Below are 8554 nucleotides of genomic sequence, written 5' to 3' on the forward strand. Positions count from 1 at the left end.
TCTCTTGGGGAAGAACCTTTTCCTGATATCCAACCTAAACTTCCTCCTGACACAGCTCCAACCATTCCCTCAGGTCTTGTCCCTTGTTATTAGAGAGAAGAGAAATAGCAACTCTGTTTATCAATTTCCTGATACAAACATTCAGAACAAGTTGGACATCAAAATTTCACCTCAGAAGGAAATGCAAAGTTATTTTCCCCAATATTGCCAGAAATGTGATTAAAGGACAGTGCTGATTACTTATCACAATATTACTGGGAAATGCCTGGATCAGCGCTAGAAACACCCTCTGAAACAAAAGCTTTGTCCCTGATCCTAGAGGTATTTCTGCCGTATTGCTGGAGCTAAACAATGCGGACTCTGAAACACCCAGATGTGGCCATTGCTGCTGTTGGATCCTGTCACTGGGGCTGTGTCCCAGCCGAATGGGCTGCCCAGGGAGGTGTTGGGGTCCCAGTTCCTGGAGGTGTCCAAGGAATGACTGGATGTGGCATTCAGTGCTCTGGGCTGGTGACAAGGTGGGGATCAGTCACAGCTTGGACTTTTTGGTCTTGGAGGTCTTTTCCAATTCAACCATTCTAAGATTGAGGGTTGTTGTGTCAATAGACCCAGCTGGGTGTTGAACAGCAAGTGGCAGAACTGGCCTGTCTGCCTCTAGTTTATAAAACCCTTATTTTCATTTTAGGAAAGACAAATCCTACATTTCTTTAGGAAAAGAAAACAGTTCTCTTTGAGTTAGGTCTTGCTTGGTTGGAGAGTGTTTTAATCTCACAGTGGACTGTGCTTATCAGTATCCTTCCACCAGTATCCTCTTGTGATTGAATAGATGGGGACTACAGGATGTGTAGGGAAGGGGTAACAAACAGAAATCATGGTGTCCCTGTCCTTGCTCACCAAAAATTGCAGAGTTTTTGAGGCTGGAAAAGCTCTATAAAGACCACCAAGTCCAAGCTTTAACCCAGCACTGTCACTAACCCATGGGCCCACACATCTTTGTGTCTCCTGAACATTTTGAGGGATGGTTGTAGCAGATAGGGCCTGGCGTTCAGAAGATCTCGTGATGTTACGAGAAGACAGGGCCCCTGCCCCCTTAGATAAGAAAATTAACATAAGAATGTAGCCCCCTAAAAACCAGATTCCAGTAACTTTCCACTTGCCCAAGTAACTTTCCATCCCCTACTAACCATAGATGGTAAAGACAGACCCCCACCTGACGTAGAAGCCCCCTAGACTATAAAACCCCATGAGAAGAGAGAATAAAAGCCTTTGATCCTCCACCATATTGGTGTCCGCGTGTTTCTTAGGCCCGAGTGACCCTAGAGAATAAGTCACCGTGCTGTCTCCTGAAACCAAGCCGCCTGCCTTGTATCAGAAGGCAACAGATGGTTACTCCATTATTCCCACAGGCAGCCTAAGCAGGAAGCAAAACTCACCACTGAGGAGTTTGAACCAAGTCTTGGTTTAGAGCCAGTCCTGGTAAGGTCTGTTCTGAGATCCTGATCCTGGAACCAGACCTTTAAGGCTCAGTCCCTACACCCTCAACTGATACCAGGAGTTTGGTCTTTAGCTTCATGAATTCAACTTTTATTTGCATAGTGAAGGCTCCTCTTGCCAAAGGAATAACCACAGAATGGTTGGGGTTGGAAGGGAAACACCAGCTATTTCCAAAACTCAACCTCCAAAGTTTCTCAACTCATGTATTTTATTGCATGTAGAAGGCACTCAGTTTCATGATTTAAACCCATGGAAAATCATCTATCAGCTGTAGAGACCTTCTAACAGAATAAATGCTTTAAAAATAAGGAATATTGGGAAAAAATACCCTGATTTTTCAGCAATTTCAGTAGATTTTCTTTCTTTGCACCTGTTCCTGATGGCTGTAAAATGAACTAGGTAATACATCTAGAACAGCAGGGAGATTTTCTGTAGATGAATCTGATCCCTGAGACTAATTCTTATCCTCCAGAAGGCTGGGCTTCTTTATTACCTGGGTTAAGTGCATTGTAATCCTTTGCTTTGGAGGTTGCACTTGGAAATGCAACTTGGGTTGCTGTGCTTTGAGATTTGACTTGTTTCAAAATCATATGGACCCAAGTAAAGAAAAATAAGTACATTCTTTTAAAAAAACCCCAAACTAATAAAAACCCCTATCTACCCTGTTAAAAAATTACACCAATTCCCCCCCGCCCCCCACCAAAACCCAGAACAACAAAAAAGTCACATGTGTAAATGAATATTTGAATTTTTAGAAGGAAATCCAGTGATCACAAAAGGGAAGAGTTAATAAGAGTTAAAGAAATTTGAGGTGGAATATTCCATCAGATCCCAGAAAACATCTCTGATGACAGAACAGTTCAGGTGGCAGTAAAGGATGGATCACATTAAATTGGCATTTAGGTGGATCCCAATTGCCACAGGAGCCTGACCCAGTGCAGGCAACCTTTGTAGAAGCTGCCTTGCCTTTGCTAAATCACAGGATAAATTAGGCTGGAAGAGATTTCGGAGGTTCTACACTCCCAGTCTCAGTAGATCAGAGGAGTTTTGAGTATCCTCAGACTTGGCTCTACCTCTGATGCCCCAGCCTCTGATCATCATCACAAATTATTTCTTTCTGCTATCAAAATGACATTTTTCCTGCTGCCACTTGTGTCTGCCATGTCTTAATGCTTTCGTCTTCTGAGAAGAGTCTCTATCCCAAACCTACACCATGCCCAAGGCAGTTATAGACAAGGATGGGGATGTTTCCAAGTCCTCCAGGTTCAACAATTCCAGTGCTCTTATCATTTCTACGCACATCATGCACTCCTAGAATCATGGATGGGACCTTAAAGATCACTTAATCCTACCCCTCTGCCATGGGCAGGGAACCTTCCACAAGACTAGGCTGCTCAGAGCTCCATCCAACCTGCCCATGAATGTTTCCAGAGATGGAGCCTTTACCCATCCATCTACCCTGCGAATTCCTAACAAAATCCCAGAAGAGAAGGAAAATAAATTAATTATATATTCCAAACCCTCCTAGGAAATAGTTGAAAATGTTCTAAGCTGTAGGTGCTGTCAAATTGAGAAGATGTTTTTGGCGCAGAAGGTAGAGTTTGCATCTCCAGCTTCCTTTCTGATCCAGCAGTGAGGTTCAAGGAATGGTGTCAATCCCTGAAATCTCCAGCACTGTTCCTACCTGGAGGTGATTTTCCACGGGTTTAAGTCCAGCTCTGACAAGGACCTGGGTGAGGAAAAGTGAGGAATGCTTTAGGCTCATCCATCCATGGAATAGAATGACATGCTAGCTATCAGAAATCTCCTTCCCAAATAATGAAAAACTTAAAGCCCTTTTGATAACCATTTCCAAGTAATTTAGGTAACAAATTATTTGAGAAGAAAACATACATTCTATCCATTTTGGTCTCCTTTTTTTTCAGATAATTGTTAAATATTCATAGGTAAATGGGTAAACTGCTTTCCAATTCAATGCTTTTATCTTTTTATGAATCAAATTTCTCAAAGTTTGTCATTTTCCTTACATTACTTTGTCTTGGTCAGACCATAAATACTCCTTGTTAATTAAGATCACTTTGATATATAAAAAATATTTTTCTTCATCAAAAGGAGCATGGAGCAAATTGAAATGAGCTTTTTTTAGAAAAAAACATGGTTAAATCTTCAAACTGATTCATCTTCCTAGCTAGAAACTCTCACCTGCTCTGGGAAAAATTCCACATGAAATCATTTTGTTTATGATTTCTCTGGAAGACAAACCTGGAGTTTTCAACAGCTGCATTCCCAGTGTTTTGGTGATCTGTAAATTTTTCTTCTGTCTGAAAGAAATGACTTTGCAGAAGTAGAAGCTGCAATAGCTTGTATGGATAGGGAAATTTCCAGCAAAATTCTGCACCCTGATAAATCAAAAGAAGTCATAAAAAATTAACACTGGGACTGTTCAGGTGAGAGGAAAGACACAGATTTTAGTATTAAGTGAGATTAATGAGCTGTCACTGTGGGATGGAGTGGATTCTTGATAATTTAAAGTATTTAAGTCAAGTCTGGAATCTCCTCATAAAGGTCTTGAACAGTGGTGCTCAATTCATGGAGTCACATTCCCTGACAGCTCTCCTGCCTTGGCTCAAGCACCTTCTGGGTGACTCCTGGATTCTTCTACTTCTTCTACATCCCCAGCAGAGAGAAGGAAGGAAAAAACTTTCCAAGATAAGAGCAGTGCAAGGGACAGAAGGTGAAGGCTGATGTGAGCAGATGTTAATGCTCCAAGTGAAGGGGCCCTCCAGGAGAGCTGGAGAGGGACTTTGGACAAGGAACAGGAGGGACAGGACACAGGGAATGGCTTCCCACTGTCCGAGGGCAGGGTTAGATGGAATATTAGACAGGAATTTTTGACTGTGAGGGTGGTGAGGCCGTGGCACAGGGTACCCAGAGAAGCTGTGGCTGCCCCTGGATCCCTGGAAGTGTCCAAAGCCAGGTTGGAGCAACCTGGGATAGTGGAAGATGTCTCTGTCCATGGCAGGGGGTGAAATGAGAGGATCTTTAACGCCCCTTCCAACCCAACCCATTCCATTAGGTTTTGGCTAAGAGGTCACACAGCTCTGTGTAAATTCCAACAACAGAGGTTTGAAGTTTTGAGAAGTCCAGGACTTCCCTGACTGTTATACTTTAGTCTTCTCAAGATTTCATTTCAAACTGTGATGGGAAATTGAAAAACAGGGACCAGCTCCATGGCACAGCCCTGAGTGTGTAGAAAGGCCTCCATGAGGGGTTCAGTCCTTCCCATGGGTGGACTCCTACAAATTTTCCTGTAGAACTGTGACCTCTTATACCCAATGCAAGACTACAAAAAGATGACCTTGGTCCTCCGGGTGAAGGATCCCACAGGAATGGTCTCTGGACCCTCAAAGATGTGTCCACAGCTGGAAAATGCAGTACAAAGAGGACTGTAACAGCTCCTACACTGACATTACATTTAGAAGATTCCTGTTAAGGATCTGAGATGTAAACCTTGCTGGATTTATTCCTGCAGGATCCCCAAATCCCTGTCCTTGCAATAGAAGCCCTTTATGACCCAGATCTCCCTGCATGTGATTTGTTTCTACAAAAGAATGTGCTCAGTGCTGGGAGTGAGAGAGGTGCGCGGGCTGTGTAAGCAGTGGAATCACAGAATCACAGTCACTAAGGGTGGAAAAGACCTCCAAGATCATCAGGTCCAATCTTCAAGAATTCCAGTCCATGCAGGAGTGAGATTTCTCACTGATTTTGCACCTAAGTCCATCTGATTTTTTGTTGTTTTTTCCATATGTGTACTTTTTTTTGCAAGTAGGAACTGAGAGACAAAACAGGAAGGTTCTCACAGGAGAATTATGACAAAACAAGTAATTTCCAATTACTTGTCATTCATGTTCTTGTCTGTCTGTATTTCATGCTCAAATCTCAGTGATCCAGCTGCTGAGCATCATTCTGAGAATGTGACTTTGCCATCTGCCATAAACTTGAAATTTTGGGGTTAGGGAACCTCTAGATTTTCCTGTTAATATTTTCCTGAAAAAGTTTTTATGGATCTCATCCATCCCTGTCCTGAGTAAGGGATTATCATCCAGGTGAGAAGTGACAGATCCATACAAACCCTTCAGAGCCATCATCCTTACTCCAGTCCCGCTGATTTCCCTAGAGTCCAAAAGAGAAATAAGATTCCAAAGCATTTTAATGAGTGGGTTGGATCAGGAAAGTCTTCCAGGTCCCTGCAGGCCTTTATTTAAGAGATGAATTGCATTTCCAGTTGTACTGGTGTGATTTCACAACAGAGTCAGATTTATGCTGGAGTTACATGGCCACAAGGAAAAGAGGGATTGGACAAATTGTGGCTAAAGCCCCAGTGGATTTGAGAGCCTTCTCCAGCAGCTTAGGTAGCTTTTCTTTCTATCCTTAGCAACACAGCCCTGCTTAACCCTCCAAGCTGTGGTCAGTCATTTTGAGGCCAGTTTGATTGACAGCAGGTAACCTGTTAACATTTTTCCCTGCCTTTTCCAGTGTGTTTGATCCTGCAGGTGGCTGGTTGGATGTGTTGCTTTCCTAAATTATTATTATTATTTGGTTGGTTTTATTTTTAATCCCTTGGATATTCCGTAAGGAAAAGTCATCTTGAGCCAGAGGGATGAAGTATTTCAATGTAAGTACAAAAAAAATGGATTGAGACTTCTCTCTTTTCTCTAAAAAGGTGTATTTGTGTATTTGGGTGAGATGAACATTTTTATTTGTAGATAAACAGTAGCATTCTTTTCCAACTCTGTCCCTTCAAATGAATAGTATTAAACTCCTCTGTATGGGAACTCGGGTTTTTTGTTTGTTTGTTTGATTGGTTGGTTTTTTGGGGTTTTTTTGGGTTTTTTGTGGATATATGGCTTTGTAAGAGCAGATCTGACAGACCCTCTAGGCTGGCGTGGGTAATCAGCTCTATTACCCAAAATTCAGGGAATAATATTCCTTTAAATTAGTCATCCCATAACAATCCTATGAAATTATTCCCCACACAAAGTAGTACTGGGAAAGCGTGTTATGGTTTGTCCTCTATTTAATTTTTTTTTTGTACTTCTTACAATATGATTTAAAAACTTGAAAAATGTACAATAAATCCTTGGGAAGCAGTTTAGATTTCTGGGAATGCAGTCAGCATATTGTGGATCACCATTTGTCCAGTGACTACAATTTGGATAATGGCTTTGTTTGGAAACGATGCTGTCACTGTTTGAAAGCTCCAATGTAGGGCTTGTGGAGAAAATTTGAACACACCTTTCTGGAAGCTGTTGGAAAATAGAGAAATGAGATATTTTTTTCCCTGGAAATGATGAGTTGGAGTAATGGATTGACCTTTAACTGGGAAATAAATAAGTGAATAATTGCTTGGTGAAATGTGTACATGGAAAGAATAAACCATACTGAAATCTTTGGGGTGTGCCTGGATGTAAAAAAAGCAGGGATTTTTCACAATAATGGTTTTTCAAATGACGCCTAATGTCTTTTCTCACCTTGCTGAGCTCAAACTTCCATTTATTGCAGCATTTGCCATAGTACAACATGCACAAATATTTTACTTGAGGGCACTGTGGTAAGCATATAATGGTTTTGTTCTAAAATGCAGAGAAATTCAGCATTTACAGCTTTTTGAGTGCTTCAACAGTGAATTCCCATTAATGGCAGTGGGCACCGAATTGATTCTCCAAAGGATAAATTGTGATTACCACAGTTATTCAAACTAGAACTTCATTCAGCTGCTGCAAGAGAGGTACCCAGGAGCAAAGTGAATGAACCATTCAACTATAAATACATTTACTGTTTTCTAATTAATTTGTGAGCACTAAAAATATTTCCTTTCCTATTTTTTGAAAGTTACCATAGAAAACTGGTACCAACAAGGAGCAGAATTTGGAAAATAAATTTAATGTAGATGTTTGTGGCCAGAACCCCCTTCTGCAAGTTGCAATTCTACTGATTCCTTATTAACAGTTCAAATTACTTCCTATCTGTGAGCAGATAAATGACCTGAAGATGACATATCTAAGTGCCATTTTAAGACTCTCCATTGAAGTCTGAGTAATTAACTCTGAGTAAACTGGGGAATCACTGCTTGTTTCATGAAATAAATGTATTGTGCTCTTTGCAGTCAATATTTTACCAGTTGTAAAAATGGTGTTATTTCTTTTATTTTTTTTTTTCATGTCAAAATCAAGTTGTCTTCTTTTTTGGGCATAATAATTTCCATCCATGTGAGAAATGAACTTTTTAGCAACTGGCTTCCAAGGCAATGGATTTAATAAGGGCAAGTAATAAGGAGTCAGGACAGTGACATTAAAACCACTTGTGTTCAAAATGTGGCATGCAACCACCAGACTGAAACACCAAAATCAGTTTATGTTTTAAAGTGAAGGACAACAAAAATTGGGCAGACTATCCCAACCAATCTCTAATTTTTCCATCCTTTAGCAGAACCAAGTTTTCTAGTTCTATTTGGTGTGTTGTGCTATTTGTTATTTGTTTGCATAGACTGCCAGAAATTTTTCATCCAGAACTCAGCACATTATGGCATGTGGCACCAGACTGCTCCTCAGTGAGCTCAGGACTGATTGTGTGCTACAAAAATATAATCACAGCATGAAGAAATTCAGCTTTGTTTTGGTTTTTGTTATGCTCCAGTCCACAGGGTTAAAGGGTTACATGAGAATCTCAGTGCTGCTCTTGTAAAAATAAATTTGAAGTAATCACTGGCTCTGATAATTTCAGAGAAAACCTCAAAAATATAAGCAAGGAAGACACAAAACTCCAAAGGACAACAGTGCACTTTTTGTGGGTTTTGCTTGGGGTCTGACTCATGCTTTTTGTGCCTCAGGGGTGACTGACAGTGACTGGATTCCCACTGGAATCTGCAGGACCAGGAGGGTTTTACTGTGAGGAGCAGGGTTATGGATGCTCTCCCTGCTGTGCTTCCCTGTACCTGCCTGATCCATGAATTCCTAAGAGCCCTTGGTACAATCTGCTCATGAAGGAGCTGTTGTGAGGA

The sequence above is a fragment of the Zonotrichia leucophrys genome, chromosome 3 (genome assembly GCF_028769735.1).
Source record: "Zonotrichia leucophrys gambelii isolate GWCS_2022_RI chromosome 3, RI_Zleu_2.0, whole genome shotgun sequence".
In the NCBI taxonomy this organism is placed as follows: domain Eukaryota; kingdom Metazoa; phylum Chordata; class Aves; order Passeriformes; family Passerellidae; genus Zonotrichia; species Zonotrichia leucophrys.